Raw genomic sequence first — 26,779 nt, 5'->3', positions numbered from 1 at the left:
AAAATTAATTCAAAACTCCAAGTTTATTATTCTCCTAAAAATTAATTTAAAAATTCACGTTTATAGTTCACCAAAAATCCCCAAAAAATTAATTAAAAAATCTAGTTTATCTCTTAAAAAATAATTTAAAAATTGTCATCCAAATATCTTCCAAAAATCAATATAAAAATCCACGTTTATTGTCTAACAAATTTATCCATAAATTAGTTTAAAAATCCTGGTTTATTTTCCTCCAAATATCTTCTAAAAATTAATTTAAAAATCAAAAATCAGCTTATTGTCCTTCAAATATCTTCTAAAAATTTATTTAAAAATACACGTTTATTGGAAAGTATTTCAACAATACCCTCAACACATAGTGATGTAACACAACTCCTCTCATATAGTGCAAGGCACACTTCCAAATAAAACTCTATAATAAAACTGAATATTTTGATAAATTACAAATGTTTTCGAAAAAGAGACCTCAAGAAATCAATATTTTCGTAGCAATAGTCCACTTGTTATACGGAACACACCCCCCATGGGTGACATGTGGCCTTGTTTCATAACTAATGATGATTGACCACAAGCCAATTCATGAAAACTGTCTTTCTGATGGTCACCGACGAATGCAAAGTGAGCACCGGGCTACTGCCACATACAAAAAATTTTGCTACCTTAATTGTAATTAATTATCATTTCGTAATAATTTATTTACATTTATTCAGAATCATCTCTCAATATTTACAAAATATTATTGAATTCGAATGTGTTTATTTGTCCATACCCAACGGGTATTGATGACTAAGGGTGGTGTACCTGTGGTGAAATTATGCAAAAAATCCTCTGAAAACACAAAACGAATAAATTATCAACATCATCAATACAAAATCGAAACAAGTGCACACACCTCACAATAGGTGGCGGGCGGTGGTGCAACAATGAAAGATGTAACAAAATATTTTTATTTATCTTTTGGTTAAAATCTTGTAAATTACTACATGTTGTTTTTGTCTACTACTGTTGTAATACAATGAGTGATTTGTTCATTTTGATAAATATCCTGGACTGATTTCACTCGTTTGTGGTTGTTGTTGTTTCCCCTGTATTTTTTCTTTTGCACCGAATGATAACTACAAAACGTTGTAATTTAATTGCGACTACAACACATCTTTGACCATCACCATCGATTGGACTGGTACATCATCATCATTATCCTTTTGCCATCGATTTCTAGAAATGGCTTTTGTTACATGTTGAGGAATTTTGTTAAAGAAAAATGAGAGTGCGGTTATTTTCCCAGCAGGTATTTGTGGCATTATTTTTGGAATATTGTACAAAGGTTAAAACTTTTGTTTGCATGTAATAGGATTTACATAAATGTAATTTATATTGAATTGAATAAATTCAATTGTTAAAAGATTTTTGTAGAATCAAATCGGCTTCGCAGAATATTAAACAATACATATATTGTTCTCAAAATAGTTCAACAGTAATTTGTTTAATAAAATTTATTTGTATCGTCGAAATAGTTTAATATGAAAATTTCTTGGAGTTTCAAAAGAAAAATCAAATTATTGATAACAATTTGCAGTATTCTTCACATTGTTGTATTAATAATTAGACATACAAAATCGGAGGGGAAATTTAATGGCCTTTTTCACTAAGACGAGTCGAATACAAATTCGGCCCAAATATTACACCGTCCGACAATTTTCAAAAAATTTTATTACACTTGAACCGGACTATGTACGTTTGAAAGTATAGGCAAAATGTAGAATAATGGTATTTTTCGTTTTCTCATCGTTTTGACCTTTTAGATGTCAGACAAATTTCAAAGGTCAACATTTTTCAAAAAAATATTTTAAATACTTGTAATCGTCGTACGTTGCTGGTATTGTTGTCATATTAAAGAGGAGAGTATAGGCTTTATATAATAATTATAAATTATTGCATTCCAGGATAAAAAGGACATCAAAAATATCCTTGAAAAATTAAGTCAAAAGTGAGCATTTTGGCAGGCGCATATCTCCTAAACCGCGAAGAATTTTAATTTGCTCATGGAGGCAAAGTTGTAGCTCTTGTCATAAAGAACATCAATTCTGCCAGCAAGCACGATATTGTCCACGGAAAGCATAATATCGCTGTAAACAGGACCACAACTAATAACATCGGTATAAATTTCCAAAGGATCTTCGAACATACCCTAAACTGCACTTAAACAATAATGTTGAAGTTTTGCAGTGGAGGTACCATAAGGAGAGGACCAATATGGGCCATTTTGCAAGTTAAACCAAATTTGGACAAAATATTAGAAGATCCCAAGTTTGGACCAATTGGTTACCCTGTTCAAGAAAATGCAATGCATACCATTTGAGTGACTTTTTTAAATTTTTGGGGGAGGTACTGGAAGTTGTAGACCGGAGGCCAAATTTCGGACCAAATGCGTTGACCAGTTCGAGTGCTATAGTGCGCTCCAGCACCTACACATGGTGTCATATGGATTTTGACAACTTTCGGGCTATTTTCTCAGAAAGTATTTACTTACCCCTGAAAATACTTGTACCATCGTAAAAGGGCTCAGTGAATGCAAGCTGCTTTAACAATAATCAACGTGATTCAAGAGCAGGTCTTAAAGTGAACTTATCCGACATTTTGTGTGGGAGGTACCCGAAGGAGTGGACAAACATAGTCCATATTCGAACTTGATGATATACATATCTGATAGATATATTAAGATGTGTAAAGTATGGACTAAATCGGTCACTCCCTTCACTCCCGAACATTTTTGAACTTTTGTGCACCTGGAGGAGTGGACCGATATGGCTTATCATCAAACTTAAACTAAGATCGGACAAAATATTACAAATGTTGGACCGAATCGGCAGATCCGTTCGAATGTTATCTTGCCATCCAACCACTACACACGGTGTCATAGGGTCTTTTTGCACCTTTCAGGCTATTTTGTCAGGATCAAACTTGTACCGTCATATGGGGGCAGTGAATACAAGTTGTTGCAACAAAAATCAAAGCGATTCGTGAGCTGATCCTAAACTGAACTTTTCCAAAATTTTGTGTGGGAGGTACCTGAAGGAGTGGACCGACCTAGTCCATATTGGTACCTCATCTAAGTCTGGTAGATGTTTCAAGATGTGCAAAGTACGGAATAAATCAGTCACTCCCTTCAAGAGTTATCGTGCGCACAAATTTTCCGAATATTTTCGAACTTTTGTGGGGGAGGTACCGGAAGATGTGGACCGATATAACCCATCTTCGAATTTAAACTAAGTTTGGACAATATATTACAAAAGCCAAATTTTGGACCGAATCGGTTGATCCGTTCGAGAGTTATCGTGCGCACCAGCCAGACAGACGGACGAAAATTGCTAAATCGACTCCAAATTGTCTGAAACACATTTCGTCCAAACATACTTGGGGTCCTAAAACCATTATTCCGATGAGGCACATTTTGTCCGTATGAAAGTTTATATACCCTCGTTAGCATAAATGCTGAAGGTATAAAAAACTTACTTACCCTAAACTGAACACTTTTGAAAATGTTGAAATGTTGAGTGGGAGGTACCCTTAGGTGTTGAATCGATATATTCCATGTTCGTACTTGCTTTAAGTGCGAGAGAAATACTACGATGTACAAAGGCAATCACTTCTTTACTTAGTGTCCATCAGCCACTTTAGTGGTCACCATGGATTTTTTTAGAGCTTTAGGACCATTATGTCAGATAGCATGGATTTGGTCACCAAAAACATTATGTCGATGTACACAGGACCACAAGAAGTACTTTCGGTAACAATTTGCAAAGAATCCTCGAACATCCATTAAACTCGTGAGGTACCTCAAGATGTTTTCCAATATAGAAGTTGTCGGAACTTAATGTTCTCTGGAAGAAATTTTACGATGTGCAAAAATTCCGCCCCATCGTCTACTCAATTTTCGTGCGCATCAGACATTTGGCAAGATTTTTTAGATCTTTTGGGACATTATCTCAGGAACTATGGACTTGCTCACGAAAAAGAAAAATATCCAGACCACAGATATATTCTCTGAGTACATAGAGAGAGACCATACGACCGCTACCCTGATCAAGACATCAAGATTGATCTAGGCTGAAACAAGTAAAAACGTATCAGTCGGCTTTGCCGACAGAGATATACCCTCAGCCTATGTGAATTGGAACTTTCATCTACGGACAGATCGAATGTATTTAGGGCCTTTTCAGAATTTTGTGGCATTTTTTGGACATTTGAACTTGCCGACAAAAATGTGGATTAGGATTGAAGTTCAAAAGTTTGCGGAGGAGGGAATGGACAGACATAGTGCATTACGGAAGTGGATCTTATTTTGAGAGTCATATTTTTTCGATGCCCAGTATGCAGGAAGCATGGACTTGACCACGAAAAACATAATATGACTGTAAACAGGACCACAAAGAACATCATCGGTATAAATTTCCAAAGGATCTCCGAAGAGACTCTAAACTGCACTTGGATACAAGTGTTGAACTTTTGTGGGGGAGGTATCCTAAGGAGAAGTTAAACTAGAAGTTAAACTAAGTGTGGACAAAATATGACGAAGACCAAATTTTGGACCAAACCGGTTTATCAGTTCGCCGTATGGGGGGCCGTGAATACAAGTTTTTACAATAAAAATCAAAACGAATCGAGAGCAGGTCTTAAACTAAACTTTTCCGAAATTTTGTGTGGGAGTTACCCGAAGGCGTGGACCGATTGAGTCCATATTGGATCCTCATCTTAGTCTGGTAGAAATTTCACGCGGTGCAAAGTATGGACCAATCGGTTACTCCCTTCAAGAGTTATCGTGCGCATAAATTTTCCGAATATTTTCGAACTTTTGGGGGGGGAGGTACCGGAAGGAGTGGACCGATATAACCCATCTTCGGACTTAAACTAAGTTTGAACAAAATATTTCAAAAGCTAAATTTTTGACCGAATTGGTTCATCCGTTCGAGAGTTATCGTGCGCACCATCCAGACAGACAGACGGACGGACATTGCTAAGTCGACTCCAAATTGTCTGAAACACATTTCGTCCAAACATATTTTCGATGAGGCACATTTTGCCCGTATGAAAGTGCATATAGCCTAGTTAGCATAAATGCTGAGGGCATAAAAAAATATTTTTGGTCCCACTGTCGCTATGTTCAGTTCATGATGAACATCAAACAACGGAATGTGACTGCAGCTGCAATAAATATGATAGTCAGCAGCACAAACATCCAAAACTTCAACCCAAACAAGTTCCTAGATGGAAACCCGAGAAAACATATCGATTATGTTACGATAGAGTAAAGACAATCTGCCAGTGTGTTAGATGTTCGATCGAAGAGCTGACATCGCACTTGTCTTAACACAGGACAGAAGCTCCGCTCAACTTACCCACATGCTAAAAGACGACACTTCTTGTCCCGATAATGTGGAAGCGAAATGGCACTCTCTTTAACCTGCCGCAAAATCTTAGGAACGATCAGGACTGTAGAAAGACTACGGAAGAGAAAAACACGACATAATTCATTGAAATAATTGATTTATCATGACCTAAGGTATTGAAAAAGTGATATGTAGCGAAGTCCCAGACATCCAGTGTGATAACGTAGATGTAGTTTGATAACCGCTATTTATTATACCCTACACCACTATGTGGGGAGGGTATTATAAGTTGGTTTTGGCCAAAAAGTTTGTAACGCATCGAAATAATGGTCGTAGACCCATACTTATATATATCAAAATGAATGTCTCGACGAGCTGAGTCGATCTGGCTATGTGTGTCCGTCCGTCAGTCCGTCCGTCCGTCTGTCCGTCTGTCCATCTAAACCTTGTAATCACGCTATCGTCACGAAATTTTAAGTGTTGATGGGGGTCCCAGAGGGGAAGAAGCCTATTGATTTTGGTGATGGTCGGATAATATTTAGGGGTCGGAATGGGCAAAAAACTTATGTGGATAAAAAGACAACGTTTTTTTCCAAAGCGAGTATCTCAGCGTCTATATGGCGTATACCAAAAGCAAACCCTGACAATGAAAGTAGAAAAATCACCTTTCTAATGATGTAAAGTAGGTTCTTGTAGGTGATCAAACAACGAAGATATCACAATAGTCGCAAATAAACCCCAAATTTTCATGTTTGCGATTTTAGTTATATGACGAATATCACAGCTTTGGCTGAACACTTTCCAAAAGCAAAGCCTGACTATGAAAGTAGAAGATTTTACCTTTACAATGATGCAAACTAGGTCGGCGTAGGTGACCAAATAGCGGAGATATCACAATAGTCGGTAATTCATCCCATTTTTCAATTTTTTGGAAATCACGCTACAGGTCCCAATTTTGATCGGATCGTCACGAAATTTTGAGAGTTAATGGGGATCTCAAAGAGGAAGAAGCCTATTGATTTTGGTGAGGACGAATAATATTTAGGGGTCGGAATGGGCAAAAAACTTATTTGGATAAAAAGTCAACGTTTTTTCCAAAGCTAATATCTCAGCTTCTATAAGGGGTATACCAAAAGCAAAACCTGACAATGAAAGTAGAAAATATCACCTTTCTAACGATGTAAAGCAGGTTCCTGTAGGTGATCAAACAACGAAGATATCACAATAGTCGCAAATAAACCCCAAATTTTCATGTTTGCGATTTTAGTTATAATGACGACTATCACAGCTTTGGCTGGGGACTTTCCAAAAGGAAAGCCCGACTATGAAAGTAGAAGATTCCACCTTTACAATGATGCAAACTAGGTCGGCGTAGGTGACCAAATAGCGGAGATATCGCAATTCGATAAAACATCCCATTTTTCCACTTTTTTGGAAATCACGCTACAGGTCTCAATTTTGATCGGATCGTCACGAAATTTTGAGGGTTAAGGGGGGTCACACAGATGAAGAAGCCTATTGATTTTGGTGATGGTCGGATAATATTTAGGGGTCGTAATGGGCAAAAAATTTATTTGGAGAAAAAGACAACGTTTTTTCCAAAGCGAATATCTCAGCTTCAATATGGGGTATACCAAAAGCAGAACCTGGCCATGAAAGTAGAGAATATCGCCTTTCTAATGATGTTAAGTAGGTTCTCGTAGGTGATCAAACAACGAATATATCGCAATAGCCGCTAATAGAACCCAACTTTTTATTTTTGCGATTTTAATAATAATGACGAATATCACAGCTTCGGTTGAGGATCTTCCAAAAACAAAGTCTGACTATGAAAGTAGAAAATCCCATTTTTACAGTGATGCAAAGTACGTTGGCGTAGGTGGCCACATAACGGAGATATCACAATAGTCGGCAATAGATCCCATTTTTTCATTTTTTTGTAATCACGCTACAGGTCGCAATTTTAATCGGATCGTCACGAAATTTTGGGGGCTAATGGGGATCCTACAGAGAAAGAAGCCTATTGATTTTGGTGATGGTCGGATAATATTCAGAGGTCGGAATGGGCAAAAAACTTATTTGGAGAAAAAGTCAACGTTTTATTTCAAAGCGAATATCTCTGCTTCTAAAAGGGGTATATCAAAAGCAAAACCTGCTGATGAAAGTAGAAAATAACACCTTTGCAACGATGTCAAACAACGAAGATATCGCAAAAGCCGCTAATAGAACACAACTTTTCATTTTTGCGATTTTAATAATAATGACGAATATCACAGCTTTGGTTCCGGACCTTCCAAAAGCAAAGTCTGACAATGAAAGTAAAAAATTCCATTATTACAATGATGTAAAGCAGGTTGGCGTAGGTATTCAAATAAAGGAGATATCGCTATAGTCGGTAATACATCACGCTACAGGTCGCAATTTTAATTGGATCGTCACGAAATTTTGGGTCTTATTGGGGGTCCCACAGATGAAAAACCTTTTGATTTTTGATAATGGCCGGATATTATTCAGGGGTCGGAATGTGACAAAAAAAAAATATTTGGAAAAAAGGCCAACGTTTTATTTCAAAGTTAATATCTCCCTTCTGTAGGAGGTATATATATATATATAATTGTTCCACAAACATCCCATAAGGGACAAGGGAGACTTCTCTCATATCAATGAGTGCACCCCGATTCATATTAGCTCAATGATATCGGACCTACAGTTTATCGCCGAGTCCGAACGGCGTGTCTAAGACACCACTTTGTAGAGAAGTTTTACATGGCTGAAATACTCAGATGTCGCCAACATTACTGAGGGGTATTTTGCCAACGTTGAAAAGTGTTTTAATGTTGCCTGGCCGGGGAATCGAAACCACGGTGGCACCCACGTCCTCTGTAGGAGGTATATGGAAAGCAAAACCTGGCAAAGAAAGTAGAAAATATCACCTTTATAACGATGTGAAGTATGTTGTCATAGGTGGTCAAACAACAGAGATATCGCAATAGTCGGTAATGCATCCCTTTTTCCATTTTTGTGCAATAACACTACGAAATTTTGATCGGATCCTCACGAAATTTTGGGGGTTGATGAGGGTCTAACACAGAAAGAAAAAATTATGGATCTACATGTCCACATACTAATAAAAATCTTTAATTTCAAAAAATTAATTTTGCAATTATTTAGTTGACACCACAAAAAAAGGTACATTTTGCCCGTTTTTTGGTTATTTTCGAACAATTTCTGAATTTTATGGCTTAATGTTATGTTAGCGCTTTCTGAGAGCAAGGGAGCGTAAATGTCAATGTGAAATACATTGAAATGTATGCTCACTTGCTTTCAGCAAGCGCTCGCTGTCTATTTCTAACATATATACACATTTATAAATTGTGGTGTTTTTTTTTATTGAAGGCCATAGAAAAAAAGCAAAACAACAAAGACACATAGGTACATACAAAATTCCAAAGAAATGCATAACTCACTTTAATAAAAGAAAAACTAAAAAATGAAATAACTTATAAAATGTCGCACTTTTAAAATGAAAAAATTATATAGAAACATCGTTGAACGCTTCTCCTTAGTTGTGAAATAAAACACATTTTCTTCAAAGTTGAAATCATCAGCGGGAAATCGGCATCTGGAATCAAATGATTATATGATGTAATAAATAGGTACATCCATATTTCAAATATACATATGTATGTGTATGAAAATTGTATTGATAATTACACCAATATTAAATGCGATTTCTTCCTTGTCCAATAAAATCTTTCCATTCAAATTTTTGATTCAATTATAATATGTATTGGACATTTAACACAATTTCTTTAAGAAAAGACAAAAAACTGATTTATTCACTCACTTTACCGTATAGTGCTACGCTATTTCTTCACAATCTCTTAACCTAACTCTTAACGGTATCCAGGATAAGCCCTATGGACCTAAGGACTGCAAGTGTAGAATTTGCTGTTCCGTTGTTCGCACATTATTAAACCTAACCTAACGCAATTGAAGTCCTATACCAAGAACTGTTTACGATTGTGAAAACGGTTGTTTTATTTCTATCGTCCCCTACGTCACCCTAATGTCTACACATATTGCAAACGCAGAGCAACACATTACAATTACCATATTCTTTTGTTTTCAACTAACGGAAATTGTCATTCATATTTCAAAACAAAATCCTGTTATCAAACAGTTATTTTAACTGTCTCAGATTCAGCCTCTCATTCATATGTTTTCACTCCTCCCATTTTCCTGGCAGATGCCATTCGCATGCCGAAATAAGAATAAGAAGGGAATTGTATCATTAATTTATTATTGCAGCTGATTTCACTCCAAATGCATGTAATTATAAGACGCTCAACGCTCAATACTCCACAATTATAATAATTTCAAAGTGTTGGCAGCTTTAAATTATGACACGTTCTTCTAATGGCTTTATGTCATACCACCACCGCCATGAACCCTTGCTTGAAAATAGAAGGATGGCACCCAAGGAGTATGAGGAAACTTAAAACGGTAAAGTTGAAATCACATTCAAATACAATGGGATCGTCAGCGGTGGCAAGGAGGGATGGTTTTTTGTTTTTTCGAAGAATAAGAAAACAATCTTTAGATGAAGTGTGGCAATAACAATCAAAAGTATTATTTAAATGAATGGGTGTCGCATGCAATGTAATGGAATGCACAATAGCACCTGCCTGCCGGCCTGCGTAAGCATTGTTTTGTTCCTTTGCACCATTATGAGGGCTTTTGAATGTAAATTCATTAAATGTGACATCAACAACCACCATGGTAGTAGAAATGTCACAATTTTTCTTAAATTCAAACCATTATCAAATGTATAGGGGAGAGAGAGCGAGCGGGCTTGTTGCTTCATGCATTTAAATGTAAGGGAATTTGATATAGGAATAATACCAATGGAATTTTTGGGAGCAAAAGATTAAAGGATTTCCTAGCTGTTTACAGAAAGGTGAAAAAGGGTGACAATTATGTTCTATTCGAGTTGTTGTTGTAAAAATGCATCTGTTTCTTTGGAGAGTAACACAATACCACAGAAGTGTGTAGATAGTAATAACTGTTTTATGACAGATGTAATTTTGTGGAATTATAGAAGAAAAAAAATGATATTCATTGTTAGAAGTTTAGAGATTTTTTGAAATTTAATTCTAACGAAGGGAACTTTCTGCAAGTAACCCAGTGATCTAAAGATGTAATCATTATAAAGCCCATATAAATGTGTGAGTCCATCCTGAGAGCTCAAAAAGATCATATTATCGTAAAAAACACAGTGAAGCTATATCACGGTGCGCCTGAACTAAGTTTTAGTGAAAGGTTTGAACCTACGTCCTTGAAAAACATATGAAAAAAGTGTTGTCACGGCGTGTTAGCGTTCGGAACCAAACTCATAACTCGAAGGCTGCGCTAAAAACGCGTTTGTCGTGAAAAGTCATACATATTCAATGAAAAAAACAGTTCATCACTGTAAAAAACAACTAGTATTTGAAAAATGAAAACTCATTTCACAGCCGATATGTCTGATGGGCAACTACCAACAGCGAAACTTGTCACATAATGGTGTTTGTGTGGGTTCGAATCTTCGGCTTTCCTTTTTTCACTAGCAAAAAAATCATCGGTCATTAAGCACTCTAACAAGGAGTTAAATAAAAATTAATATTAAAATGATCTTCGCCCGAATAGAAAAAATTTCAAAGAAAGGTGCTTAAACCTGGGAAGTTTTGCTTATTCTGAAACTACAATGTTCATAAATGAGAAAAATCCAATAGCAAAAAATCTCCGGAGCGCTTTTTAAATAAATCTCGGTCAAAGGTCACATGTTTAGGTTTTTTTAGGTTTTCCCGATTTCTTTGGAAACCGCAAAGCTTATCGAAATGGGACTAAAGAAAATGTTGTAGAAGTGAAAATTCTTTACAAGATTGACCTTTGTATATTTTCGCAGTAAAAGAGTGCATAAAAATAAAGGATAGAGATTCAAGTTTACTGTGGAGTACCTCGAGTACTATGTAAAATCTATCCCTCTGTATGGGAAAATTATATTTTCTTCATGCTGTTATCTACAAATTTGCTTCAGAGGCGATTCGGTCCAAAATTTAGCTTTCGTAACATTTTGTCCAAACTTTGTTTAAGTTCGAAGATCGGTTATATCGGTCCACTCTTCCGGTACCTCCCCCACAAAAGTTAGAATATCTTCGGAAAATTTGAGAGCACAATAACTCTTGAAGGGAGTAACCTATTTGTTCCATACATTGCACATCGTGAAATTTCTACCAAACTTAGACGAGGTTCCAATATGGATTCAATCGGTCCACACCTTCGGGTACCTCCCACACAACATTTCGGAAAAGTTCAGTTTAGGACCAGCTCTAGAATCACACTGATTTTTATTGTAGCATCATGTATTCACTGCCGCCCATACGACGTTACAAGTTTCATCGGAAGCAAGTCCATACATCCTGACAAAATAGCCTAAAAGTTTCAAAAAAACCCTTATGACACCATGTGTAGTGATTGGAGCTCAATATAGCTCTCGAACGGTCTTGCCGATTCGGTCCAAAATTTGGCCTTCGTAATATTTTGTCAAAACTTAATATAAGTGCGAAGATAAGCCATATCGGTTTACTCCTTCAGGTACCTCCCACACAAAAGTTCAAAAATGTTCGGAAAAATTGTGCGCACGATAAAACTTGACCGAAGTGACCGATTTGGTCCACACTTTACACATCTTAATATATCTACTAGATAAAGATCAGGTTCGAATATGGACTATACTTGTCCACTTTTTTTAGTACCTTTAGTGGTTGGAGAGCACGATAACTCTCAAACTGATCAACCGATTTGGTCCAAAATTTGGCCGTCGTCATATTTTGTCTAAACTCAATTTCATTTCAAAGATGGGCAATTACGCTCTAAAACTTCCGGTACTTCCCCGCAATATTTAAAAAAAATGTCACTAAAATGGTATGCACGATATCCCTTGAAGAGGGCAACTCATTTGGCTTAAACTTTGGATCTTCTAATATTTTGTCCAAATTTAGTTTAATTTTTAAAATGGTCCATATCGGTCCTCTTCTTAGGGAACCTCCCTCTCAAAAATTAAACATTTGTATCTAAGTGCAGTTTACGGCCTTTTCGAAGATCCTTTGGAAATGTATTCCGATGCTGTTCATTGTGGTCCTGTTTACAGCGATATTTCCGTGGACAAGTACATGCTTCCTGACATACAAAAAAGTATCAGTCGGTTTTGCCGACAGAGATATACCCTCAGCCTGTGTATATTGAAACAATTTTTTCCCAAAAACGTAAGTATTTAGGTGGTTTTAAAAATTTTGGGCGTTCGAACCGAGAAAAATTTTGATTAGGATTAAAGATCAAAAGTTTTGCGGAGGAGATACTAAAAAATATGGATCTCCAGCCACTAGATATGGTGCCACAGGGGGTTTTTACACCCTTCGGGCTGTTTGCTCAAGAAGTATGGATTTGCCACTGAAAAAAATTTTACCATCATAAATGAGGCAGCGAATGCAAGGTGCTTCAACAAAAATCAAAGTGATTCGATATCAGGTCTTAATGTGAACTTATCCGAAATTTCGTGTGGGGGTACCGGATGGAGTAGACAAATATAGTCCATATTTGAACCTGACCTATATGTGGCAGATATATTAGGATGTGGAAAGTATGGAGCAATTCGGCCACTACCTTCAAGAGTTACCGTACGAACAGTTTTTCTGAACATTTTTGAACTGTTGTGGGGGAGGTACCTGAAGGAGTGGACAGATATGGATTATCTTCGAACTTAAACTATATTTGGACAAAATATTACTAAGGCCAAATTTTGGACCGAATTGGCAGATCCGTTCGAGAGTTATCTTGCGCTCCAACCACCTCACACGGTGTCATAGGGGTTTTTTTTGCAACATTCAGGCTATTTTCTCAAGATGTATGGACTTGCCCCTGATGAAACTTGTACAGTCGTATGGGGGCGGTGAATAAAAGTTGCTACAACAAAAATCGAAGCGATTCGAGAGATGGCCCTAAACTGAACTGTTCCGAAATTTTGTGTGGGAGGTACCCGAAGGAGTGGACCGATTGAGTCCATATTAGAACCTCATTTAAGTCTGGTAGAAATTTCACGATGTGCAAAGTATGGACCAAATAGGTTACTTCCTTCACGAGTTTTCATGCGCACAAATTTTCCTAACATTTCCGAACTTTTGTGGGGGAGGTACCGGAAGGAGTGGACCAGTATAGCCCATCTTCCAACTTAAACTAAGTTTGGGCAAAATATTACGAAAGCCAAAATTTGAACCGAATCGTTCGAGAGTTATCGTGCGCTCCAGCCAGCCAGACAGACAGACAGACGGACGGACATTGCTCAATCGACTCCAAATTGTCTGAAGCACATTTCGTCCAAACATACTTGGGGTCTTAAACCGTTATTTCGATGAGGCACATTTTGCCCGTATGAAAGTGTATATACCCTCGTTAGCATAAATGCTGAGGGTATAAAAAATCTTACAAAAATGTTCCTCCGAAAATTATTTGTAGGTTCCTCACATCCAAGAAATCGGTATTGTCACTTTTTCATAGTCCTTTATGATTTTTACCCGTTCCTTTCTCAAAAAAACCATATGTTTATTTATGTACATTTCGTATAAATCATCAACAATATATGAAATTCGGATGGTTACTAGCGTTATGCATTTTTTACAACCTCATATCACTGATTATATTTTGATGATCTTTTACATAAGATTGGATAAAAACGTAATTATTAGGTGATTCAAAAAATCTAGTAAGGATATCAAAATCTGGTAATTATTGATCGATAATATTTTTCAAATCAAAAACTCATGAAAAATGGCTTTTAATTGCTTTTTGAACTGGCACTCTAAATGTTGGCTTACATGCAGTTTAAAACCGGTCATGAATTGCTTATACAGTCTGTCGCAAAAGTTAGTATACACCGTTGAAACCAAAATGTATTAGGGATAAATATCACTATAACTTATTGAAAAGAACAAACAATTAGTTTTATTTGATAGAAGAAGGTTGTCTTCAGTAATAACAATTAAAAGTGCGCAATATTTGCATACATTAGCAAATGTACGGTTCGAATCCAAAAAAGGCCAATATTTATATTGCAAAAGTTAGTATACAATGGAGAATCCCCGTGGAACTGTTTAAAAAATTCTTGATATTGTTGAACAAAATGAAACTAAATATGTATTTAAGATCATAAAGAGTACTTATAGTGACATGTCCAACGTACACTGATCGAAAAATCCACAAAAATTGGTCATCTACAAATATAACACCTGTAGCGACAAAATTCCGGGTGTTATGTCCTGTTTAGGAATTTTAAAGGCATGAAATGCTCAGAAAAGCTCTAAAGTTTCAATATGGGGCGATCTTGATCGAGTTTCGACTTGTCCTTTAAAAAAAAAACGGGAATTTCTTGAAGGAAACCCATACTTTTGAGACCGTTGTCCTTTTGAAAAATGTAATAATCCTTAATCCTTACACATAAGGACTTTCCTTTTCAGTTAATTTTCTCAAAAAGTATGTCCCTTTGCACATTCCCACCAAAAATAAATAGTAGGAGAACCTCAAGTTCTGGTGTAAGCCCTTCAGTGATACTCCACCACCACAGAAGGATATGATAGCTAAATTAAAATTTTAATACAGAGCTTTCTCTGCTGTTATAACGCATGGATTGTGCAAAAACTGAAAAGCTGTGTTCACTTCACTTAGGACCATAATACAACTAAATGGATCAGTTACAAGTTGTTCATTAGACATTAGTAGTACATTAGACACTAGGGACACGAGAAGAATGCCGATACTGCTAAAAGGCCAGTAGGGCAGTACCACTGTAGGGCTTACACCAGAACTTGAGGTTCTCCTAATATTTATTTGTGTGGGAATGTGAATAGGGGCATACTTTTAGAGAAAATTAACTGAAAACGAAAGTCCTTATGTGTAAGGATTAAGGATTATTACATGTTTCAAAAGGACAACGGCTTCAAAAGTATGGGTTTCCTTCAAGAAATTCCCGTTTTTTTTTAAAGGACAAGTCGAAACTCGATCAAGATCACCCCATATTGAAACTTTAGAGCTTTTCTGAGCATTTCATGGATTTAGAATTCATAAACAGGACATAACACTCGGAATTTTGTCGCTACAGTTGTTGTATTTGTAGATGACCAATTTTTGTGGATTTTACGATCCAGTGTACGTTGGACTTGTCACTATAAGTACTAAAACTGTCATTAAAACCAATTAATATACTCTTTATGATCTTAAGTACGGATTTAGTTTCATTTTGTTAAAAAATATCAAGATTTTTTTGCACAGTTCCACGAGGATTCTCCGTTGTATACTAATTTTTACGACATAAATTTTGGTCTTTTTGGGATTCAAACCGTACATTTGCTGATGTATGTGCACTTTTAATTGTTATTACGGAAGACAACTTTCTTGTCCATTAAATAAAACTAATTGTTAGTTGTTTTCAATAAGTTATAGTGAAATTTATCCCTATTACAGTTTGGTGTATATTAACTTTTGCGACAGACTGTACTTTTTACCGCATGTAGTCCTCATGATTTGTATTTCACTTCATTTACACATCTTTTTAAAGCTTAAAGATTTTCTCACCGGGAACAGTTCTTTCAGAATATATAAACTCGTGGAAAAAACCTTCAAAACCGTCAAAAGCTTTCTAACCTGTATTTTGTACTGTAAGATTCAATAGAAACAATATAGAATTTTACTTCATATTTGTGTTCTGAAGTTGAATATTATTATAATGTATACAAAATATATTAGAAAAATCAACAGATTAGCCTATATGGGCCCGAATACAGGAAAAAGTTAAAAATATGTTTTAGTGGTATTTGAACTTACCCTCGGTGTCGACTCCGGAGTCATGAAAAAAGCTGGTCTGGATTCAGAGTCGAGCCAAAAATACCTCGACTCCGAAATCCTGGTTAATATATTCTTCTATTTCAAGGAATAAGTCTTAACGTAGAGGCTCGGCCGAACTTAAAGCCTTACCTCCTACTTCTTACGAATGCAGAGCTCCTACGTCCTACTGGATGTTGGCTCTGAAATCCAGAAGGATAAATGACAGTGATTGTACATGTTCTTCGACATGATGACAATAAAAGCGGAAAGAAATCATAATAACAATCTTGATTTTAAGAACTTTTCAGATTTTCAATATACTTAGTGTAGCTATAATTGTCCAATTCCGGATGACTGAAATCAAAAAAAGTCTTGAAAAAAATCCCAATCCATTCGCATCTATTTTTATGGTTTCCTTACAATAGTAATGATAGTCGATTTTCCGATTTTTTCAATACTAAAGTTGTTTATCCTTCTGAACTATGTTAAGTAAACTTCCTTAAGCACACTTCCTGCTATATAATTGACTTAGTATACAGTTTTAATGACACACCACTTTAAATTTGACATTTAGAACACCCATAAAGTAGTTGATGGATGAGCTGTCACCCACTTATCAGATATTTTTCTTCGTTGTTCCACTTTATTTTCATTCTTATTTTCTAATCTAATTTCTTATCCTTATTTCCTAATCTTAAAAATATCCTTGATAAACAGTTCAGTATATTCCTATTGGTGTATGTATTTGTGTGTTGGATTTCTTGTGCAGTGTTCTAGTAAATCAATTACTAACATCGATTGGTGACATTACGTGCTACTGTGTGTAGAAGTGTACAAAGGATATGATGGTGTTATGTCCGGAATAAATAAATATGAAGTGTGTGGGAGGTCGTAAAATAGTTAATTGATGGTTTAGTTTATCTTAGGATAGGGATATCGGTTTTGTGAGCATGTTATTGTTGTGGAATATATAACATTTTATAAATATTTTGCATTTTCACATCAAAAAATAAATGTTTGGCGCAAAATTCTTGTTAAAATTTTAAACTATAAAAAGTGGGTTTTACATAAAGAATTAACATGAAGAGTATTGAGTGAAAATATAGATCAGGATCAGGCAAAGTGTTCTCTTTTACATTCAGTGACCATAAAATACATTGAAATTTACGCTCAGTGCGAGCAACGTGCGCAAATTTCTTGGCCCTGATATATGTAGATAGACACATGACTTAGAAACCGTAAGAAAAGTATATCTGCGAAAATATATATTATATTATTTATATAAATACGGATTATTATGTAGTCACCGAAGACGCTCCAGTTTCTTGATGGGATGATCAAAAAACATGCAATCCTTTTTAAATATGGGGTTATGTGTTTAGATTAAACAATGAACATATTTGATGTTTAGTAATATGCCCGTTTTGTCGAAACTATATCCCTTCCGATAAACTAAACAATCAATTAACTATTTTACGACCTCCATGAAAGCATTTCGTTTTAAAACATGTTCATGAAAATTATATTTATTTATTCCGGACATAACACCATGATATCCGTCAATAACAGAGTTTAATCTTGTTACACGGTAACACGTAATGTCACCAAACGATGTAGTTCATAGATTCACTAGAACGTAAGGAAAAAATCACACACACCCTTATACACCCAAACCAATGTGTGTGCAACAGGACAATTTTATCAAGGGCATCTTGAAGATTGTTTGTAAATAGAATATCAAGATATGAATAGAGATAACAATGTCCTGGAAATATGGGAATAACGGTTACCTTGGACATCGAAATCCAATTGTCAGGCAATTAATTAACTACTTTATGGGTGTTCCAATATCAACATTCAGTTGGAATTTTTTATGTTACAACTAAATGTGCAATGAAACATCAAACTGGAGCCTTAAAAAGTGAATTTAGCAAATTAAAGATAAAAACGGAAAGTGAGGCGGAAAAAGGCAAATAATTGTATTATTAGACAAGTGTTTAGAATGTTGAAGGAACACAGCTCCAAGCAGCTTATTTCGGTATGCATTAAAATTCCTATATTTTCCATATTATTCACCTGAAAAAATGACCGGCATTGTTGGTGGTTTTAACGCGTCAATATAATGGCTCTACTTAATCCGTATATTACACAAAATGCATATCTCTAGGATGCGCGACGATTAAAAAAATATTTACTAAAAAATTAAAAACAACTTTTTATACCATCCACCATACAAATTCTGATACTAAATATGGAATATTATGTTCTTTCCTGTCCACAATTTTGTTTTATTTATTATTTATATTTTAACTTGAATTACACTGCTCAACAAAATTGAAAAAGTTGAATGTTTCAGACGAAGTTGCTGTTGTTTCTAGATGAAATCGGCGAGTTATTTTCAAATCCGGTCCCGGGTTTTCTCCATCAGCTCTTGTTTTTGAGATATAGCTCAAAATCGGTTTTTACGAGTTTTACCCAGACTTTCGTTATTTTCGGATACAAACAAATATTTTTTGTGGGTTTTTCGACATTTATATATTAAGGAGATGTTGTACGCTCGATACAAATCATTTTTGAAATAATTATGGTGAGTATATATCAAAAAATATAGAAAATATACGACGGACCCTGTAAAAATTTCATATTGTGAGTACTTTAAGCTGTAATTACGTCATCAGGGGAAGTCATAGGATCTTCATATGGTACTCCGGATATGCTTAGGGTGTCTACTATATAATCCAGTATTCAAATGTATAATATAAAGTTCATAGCGCCCATGATTCCGCCATAACCTAAAAATTATCATGAAGACTGCCATTGAAAAGTAAATGGCTTATGTGGTAATGATATCACTGGTAAATGATTTCCCTTTAGAAGTCTTCATGGCGATTTTTAGGTTATGGCCGAATCATGGGCGCTATGAACTTTATATTATATATTTGAATACTGGACTATATAGTAGACATCCTAAGCATATCCGCATTGCCATATGAAGACCCTATGACTTCCCCCGATGACGTAATTACAGTTTAAATTACTCAAAATATGCAATTTCTACAAGGTCGGTCCTATATTTTCTATATTTTTTGATATATACTCACCATAACTATTTCAAAAATGATTTGTATCGAGCGTACAACATCTCCTTAATAGATTAATGTCGAAAAACCCACAAAAAAATATTTGTTTGTGTCCGAAAATAACGAAAGTCTGGGTTAAACTCGTAAAAACCGATTTTGAGCTATATCTCAAAAACAAGAGCTGATGGACAAAAACCGGGACCGGATTTGAAAATATCTCGCCGATTTCATCTAGAAACAACCGCAACTTCGGTTGAAACAAAAGTCGTGTTGAGCAGTGTTATTGATAATAGTATACACAATGTATTTGCAGAAAATTAGAGGAATATCTGTTGGAATATAAAGGTTGTAGAGATTTTTTTTAAATATACCTCGCTTTGCTTCGTTTCACTTTGCGTTGTTTTCGAAGTTGCGTCGTTGTCCAGTTAGTACCAATTTTCACTGTGCGTCGTTCGATTTTCGAAGAAAAATTGTTTAAATCAGATTAGTTGAGGTGAAAACTGCAACAGTTGTAGAACAAGTTAATTATTACGAAAGTCATACGTTTTTTGGCATATCGTTCTAGATTTTTTATATATACCAAAAATATTTAGTAAGCAAATTTCTGATTCATGGAGGACGTGAAATATACAATTACGGTAAACTATTTCCCAGCAAAATGTTCGAAGCCAAAGATGTCATTCAATCATGAGTGCAAGTGATATAGCATGTCATCTTTTTAGCATCTTAATCGATGAATTTTATATGAGCGTGGACCCCAAAAGATGCTATTCAATTTTGGATCCAAAGCATGTTATTTACACCAATGCTTTGGCATCTCATTTTCACCAACCCTTTGCAATGAGATTATTATTACGACGAGATTTTAACAACGTTGGTTATGATTTCGAGTCTCCGACAACATCAAGCCTATTGTAAATAATTAATCTTATATACTTAGAAAAATGTGTATAAATAAAAACACAAAATTCGTCTCTGTTGGATCGATTGAATGGGTTCAAATGCTGATGAAAAGATCGGATTTTTCACGACTTTCTTTGCATGGGTTCAAATGCGGATGAAAAGATCAGATCTTTCCCGACTTCCTTTGCATTAATTCAAATGCTAATGAAAAGATCGGATCTTTCACGAATTCGTTTGAACCAATCCAAAAGATGCCATGGAAAAACGTCATCGAATGGAACTCCTTCCTTCAAATTTTGCTGGGTTAATACGTGCCGGCAGGGTTTTTGGAGCTTTTGGGCCATTATCTCAGGATGCATGGACCTAGTCAGGAAAAAATTTAACGTTTTTCTGAAAAAAATTAAAAAAAAAAACAAGTAGGAAAAGCATTAAGTTCGGTCGGGCCGAACTTTTTATACCCTCCACCACAAATTTCAGTCAGTTCGGTGGATTAATGTGGCCACAACCTTCAAAATACCGAAAATCGGAAGGTACTGTTCTATGGGTGCTATATAATGGCGTGGACCTATACCTACGAATTTCTGGGGCAAAGTTTTATACCCCAAACGAAAACTAAATGCCAAATTTCAGCCATCTCGGTGTGATAATAAGGCCAAAACCTTCAAAATACCGAACATCGGCAGATATCGTCCTATGGGGGCTATATCAAAACGTGGGCCTATATAAACATTTTATGGTAGAAATGTTTCTTAGCCTCAGGAAATGCAAAATACAAAGTTAAAACCGATTCTGTTGTCAAATGAGACTAATACATTCAAAATATATTAAAATGACGCGTACTTTATATGGGGGTAATACCAAAACGTGGACCTATATAAACCAACTTTGGTAGGAATGTTTTTTGGCCTCTGGAGACAAAATACCAAATTACAACCAATTCGGTGGTAAAATGGGACAAATACCTTAAAGATTCCTTAAAACTAAGACGCGTCACGCGTCATTTTGTATGGGGGCTATACAAAAGGGTGGACCTACATAGCCCGCTTTCAATACCAAAAGTCCTACGTACATATAATAGATTTTCCCAAAATTTCATCCACCTACGTCAATTCGTTCGGACGCATGAGTGATTTCCACAGACGGACGGACATGGCTATATCGATGTAGAATTGCACGCTCATCAAGAATATATTTAGTTTGTGGGGTCTACAATGATTATTTCGAGTAGTTACAAACGTAGTGACAAACTTAATATAGTATATAAAACAGCGACGAGTCCTCAGAATGCAAAATTTGTGTGTTACGTTAAACTGTTTAATATGTGTCGGCAGGGTTTTTGGTGCTTTTGGGCCATTATCTCAGGAAGCATGAACATACTCAAGAAAAAATGTAGCGTTGTTCTAAAAAAAAAATTAAAAAAGATCAGCGACCAGTCCTCAGAATGCACTCTTCCAAATTTTGTGCGTGAGGTACCCAAAGGACGGACAGATATCATCCATATTCGAACCTGATCTATATCTGGAAGCAATAATACAAGATTTATAGTTCACACAATTTTAGAGAAAAATGTTGAAGTTTTGTACGGAGGTACCCGTACTTCTTCGATCTTAAAATGAGTTTGGGAAAATATTAAGAAGTGCAAAATTTGTTCGAATCAATTAATCCAAACATACTAAACAAATATTTGTTTAGGACTGATTGCAAACAAATATATGTTTGGATCCAAACATAATTTGCTTGTGTCCGAACAAATATATGTTTGCAACATTTTGTGACATATCTTAATTTTATTTGTTTGGGTACCAACATATTTTTTATGTTAGAACATATTTTTTATGGGTGGAGAGAACATTTTTGTCAAAGAGAGTAACAACAAGGCGACTTTTTATAAATTATTTCATTCAGTTTTTCTTTTATAAAAGTCTGTTATGTATTTCTTTGGAATTTTTTATGTACCTATGTGTCTGTTGTTGCTTTTGCTTTTTATGACTTTCAATAAACCACCACCATTTATAAATGTGTGTATAAGTTAGTGATATCCAGAACGCTTACTGAGAGCAAGTGAGCATACATTTCAATGCTCCCTTGCTGCCAGAAAGCGCCCACTGGAGCATTTTGTATTTGTTTGCACCCAAACAAATATTTGTTTGCACCCAAACATATAATTTGTTTGCACCCAAACATATAATTTGTTTACACCCAAACATATATTTGTTTGCAGGACCCAAGCATATGTTATGTTTGGGACTGATTGCAAACAAATATATGTTTGCTGCAAAATATGTTTGGGACATATGTTAAAGAGGTGTTTTTTTTCCTTCGTGTAGGGTTCTAAAACCATTATTTCATTTTTGTTGTATCAAATTGTACATACGCTCTTAGCCTAAAGGCTGAGTGTATAAAAACGATGCTGACTGAGAAAGGAGTGTCCCAGGCGCTAGTTAGAAATGTCAGTTGCTACAAGGAAACTTAAAATTTGAATTTAAAAAAAATTTAAACGGACGAAATGGGACAGGTACAAACGTATATATGTACTGAAAGAAAACGAAACTTTTTTCCATGCCGTTCCCTAAAAGTTCTAGTCCACTAAAAAACTTTAGTTCGTGTAAGCAATACGGAATTTTTTTTAAAACTATTTTTAACGTTTTCATAATAATAATAATAATGTTTAATAAAAAATTATGAACATAATATATGTTATAGTTTCCTAGAAATATTCATTTCTTTCTCCAGAAATTTGCAAAAATTACATACTTTTTCAAAATGGAGGAAAATTGTCGACTTTAGGAATTTTTGCATTTTAGGTATATTGTATCTTAAGCAACTTAACTCAGGAAGATTTGTGAAATATTTTTACTAAAAATATTAACCCTGATGCGGTTCATCAAAAGTGTCTGTTTGGTCATTTTTCGAAAATCGTTCAAAAACTCCTTTAAAATGTGGTCATATGAGATCAAAATAATCTACAAAATTGTTCGTCATACACTTTTACTATAGATTCCAGAATACACCAAGTCTGTAAAACTTGTTTAAACGCTAGGAATCTGTAAACATTAAAAACACGTTTTAGGGTTAAAGTCGTAGTTCATCTGAGTATATTCAAAATTATACCAGAAAACATAATTTTAGAGGCATGACGTCAAAGACAAAAATATTCTCCGTCAAATTTTACTGCATTCGTTTGTTTGATTGATTATGCAGTAATGGCTTGTCGGATTTGTCTGACACCAACGATTCTGCATCCTTTCCAATGGATAGGGGACCAGAGGTAGCAAAGATCATTGTCATGTTCATAGCTTCATCCTCTTCCGTCAATGGTAACTTTTCGGGAAAGAGGGAGCACTTTCTCCTTGATGAGGTTGAGGGCACCCTTCTTTATCTCGTTACACTGTCATTTATGTCGCCTAGATCGGAGATTTAGTACCCGCCGTGCGTTTCTTTCTCACACAAGAAATTGAGTGAGGGATTCGTCCTTATCTGTAACAGTCAGGGACAGTAAGGTTGATGCACTTATGGAAGTCCACATCTACAGGATTATTCTCAGGTTCCTTGGTTCTTTTATTAGTAAAATTTCTTACATCCATGAAAATTTGATTTGTGGTGGGATTGATGTCAATTGTGTCATAGACTTCTCACAGCGGCAGGGACTTGGTCGCTGTTTGGGCGTACATAACATTCACAATTATATCTGGGCTTTGTGTTTGGTGTACCTCGAAACCAATAATAGCCGGTATTATTATTTCGGGGCATACACATCTGCTGTCGAATATTTCAAAATTTAAATTTTCACACAAAACAGTATCTTTTTAGATTATTTTTTATGAAGTAGTAGTTAACCATTGTCCAATATATCCGTTATAAGCAAGTTCTTCTTTACCTTGAATTCTCATAAATAGTAAACCTATGTTCCACTTTCCCTATTTCGACGAAAGACTACCCATTTTCCTGCTCCTGAAACTGTTGTAATGAATTGCTAACTAATTTCCTACCAGACAATCCCATCCACAAAATATGTGATGACACAGTAGCACCATCTAAGATTTCGCCACAAGATCTGTTTATCGCAATGAAAACACGTCTGCGATATCGTAAATTCAACCAAAAATACATGTTCTTCACAAACTGATTGCGACCTGGCATCTGGCTGGCAACAGACGAGATTCTGCAAAGAAAAACCCAGAGAAGAACAAGTGAAACTCAAACGTGACTTTGACACAGATTAATTTGAAGCGATAAGAGGACACCGCCATGGCAATGTCAACAGAATGACAGCAAATTTATCAAACATTTTATGGGTGTTCTTGAAAATCATTCAGCAATGTTTCGGTTTAGCAAAAGGAACAACAACAGCCGTTAAGGAATGTGTTACAATTTTGGAAATAAAATTCCACTTAAAATAGAAGAGGAGCAGCACCATAAACAAAACAGGAAACAGATTCAGAAATGCAGGGAAAAACAGCGTAGCAGACAGTCATTGATAACTGTCGATTTCGTTTGAATCAAGAATTTGAGTTGAATGAAATCTTGAAAACTGCATCTAGGAAACATACGAAAATCTTTAAATGTCATCCAACCATCACATCTTATATGTATGTATATGGTTGTCATCCTTAGCTTAGCACCCATCCATCCATGTAACAGCGTTAAGATGAAATGTCTCTGGTATTATTTTAATGATAATTGCTACAACAACTCATTTTTCACAAGCTGCAGCAGCAGGAGCAGCACTGATAAACCACACCGTCTATTCACACCATCTCATTCAGAGATATCTTGTTGCTTCGCAAACAAATTTACCTTTCGCCATTGAATACAAGGTCCATTTTTAAGTAGCTCAGCCCTTTATCGTTGAGCTTTAACAACTGGTCAAGTTTATTTCAACGACGTATCATTCGTATCTTAAGAATCTTGCGACAAGATTTGTAATTATCACTTACATTTTTCATCAGCCATCATCATCATCGTTGACGTTGTCGTCATCCTGATCTTCATAAAGAGATCTGAGGTATCTGTGTTTATTTTCCTACTTTGCATACATGTAGAAGCCGATAGTGTTTTGACAATACACATGTGGCAGAATTTGTTTGAAGGTATCAATGTTATGTTATGTTTGTTGTTGTTGCTTAGTAACTGGAAATAAGTGAATGCAGTGGCGCAGTTCAGGGGATTTATAATCGCGGGATTTGTTTTGTGCAGCTTCATGTGGGTTTATTTGTGGCCAAAACTAAGCTGCGATCCTATGTTGCGATAGATGTGGGATGTACTCCGAGGACTTTATTCTCACTATAGTTGCTTATGTTCTTAGCGTGCTTTTTAGTCTAGGGGTTGTCTTCTGCATCATTGGACCTTCCTCTCTATAACATGAAGCTCCTTCTTGATTTTCATAGCTACAACATTTTCTTTAGGCCCATTTACATTGGATTTGCGGTTTCCAAGCAAAATCGTGAAATTCTAAAGAACCCCTAAGATGTGAACTTAAATCGCGATTCATTTGAAAATCCCTCAGGGAATTTTTTTGTTTCTTAATATTTCTCATCTATGAGCATTGTAGTTTCAGAATCGGCAAAAACTTCCCAGGTGTAAGCACCTTCCATTTAAAATTAGTTAAGGCGCACCGTGTAATCCGAAGATGTGGGAAAGTTATTTTAATCGAGAATTTGTGAAGCACCCTGGTAGTGAAAGGCGTCGATCACTTCCTGTCGATGCTATTGGGAACTTTGAGCCCTGACGAAATATCCATGGTATTGATGAAACAGCGGAATGAGCCGGGAGTTGTGTTTCTCACCAAATTTCTCTACCTTTCGCTAGCCGTCCACATCGTTCCCTTATTTTGAAAAATGAGCAGAGTGGTGCCACTACTGAAGCCAGGCAATGAAGACACGAAAGGTAAATCGTTTAGACCAATTTCACTTTCGTTGCCCGAAGCAAACATTCTTGAGGCATTACTCCATTTGTCGATCATCAGCATGGGTTTGGTAAGCAGCACAGGAATACAGCAGCGCGACATGATATCTCAGCACATATTAATCGAGGATTTAACCAAAGCAAGCCGTCGAAACTTTTTGAAGACATCGGACAGATTAAGACTCTGTTCAAGACATAAACTGTAAAGATGAACACGGAACGTCCTTGTCGATGGTAACCGAATTCCGACCACGATATCCTTCTTCTTTACTCTGTACCACTTCAAGGCATTGCCCTTGAGGATGATGAGTAGGGTGCTGATTAAGTGGTGGTAAGGTATTCCATAGCTTTCATACCAATTCCTCAAGTCTTTTTAAGAACTCCAACAAATTCCCTTCGCCAGCGCATTTTAGGTTCCAACGTTGCACCATATTTATGGTTTCGGAATCGCACGTCTCTCGCGTGGGGTCCGGTTTTAATACGGTCAAGGATTTTTTTGTGACCCGAGCTTCCTCCTCGGCTCACAATTGGTTTTCCAACTCCCAAAGAAATTTTTAGGTACAGATCTTCTGCCGCTTTCCAGGCACGCAG

The 26,779-nt window shown here is 35.9% G+C and overlaps 1 pseudogene; it reads right to left on the bottom strand.

Moving 5' to 3' along the window:
- LOC141398443 (uncharacterized) overlaps positions 1-26,291 on the bottom strand; it is a 70,672-nt pseudogene extending 44,381 nt beyond the window's left edge.
- Between the last annotated feature and the right edge of the window lie 488 nt (positions 26,292-26,779).

The sequence above is a fragment of the Musca autumnalis genome, unplaced genomic scaffold (assembly GCF_047663935.1).
Source record: "Musca autumnalis isolate F117 unplaced genomic scaffold, ASM4766393v1 scaffold_3, whole genome shotgun sequence".
Classification (NCBI taxonomy): domain Eukaryota; kingdom Metazoa; phylum Arthropoda; class Insecta; order Diptera; family Muscidae; genus Musca; species Musca autumnalis.
This window is presented reverse-complemented; position numbering and strand designations above follow the sequence as displayed.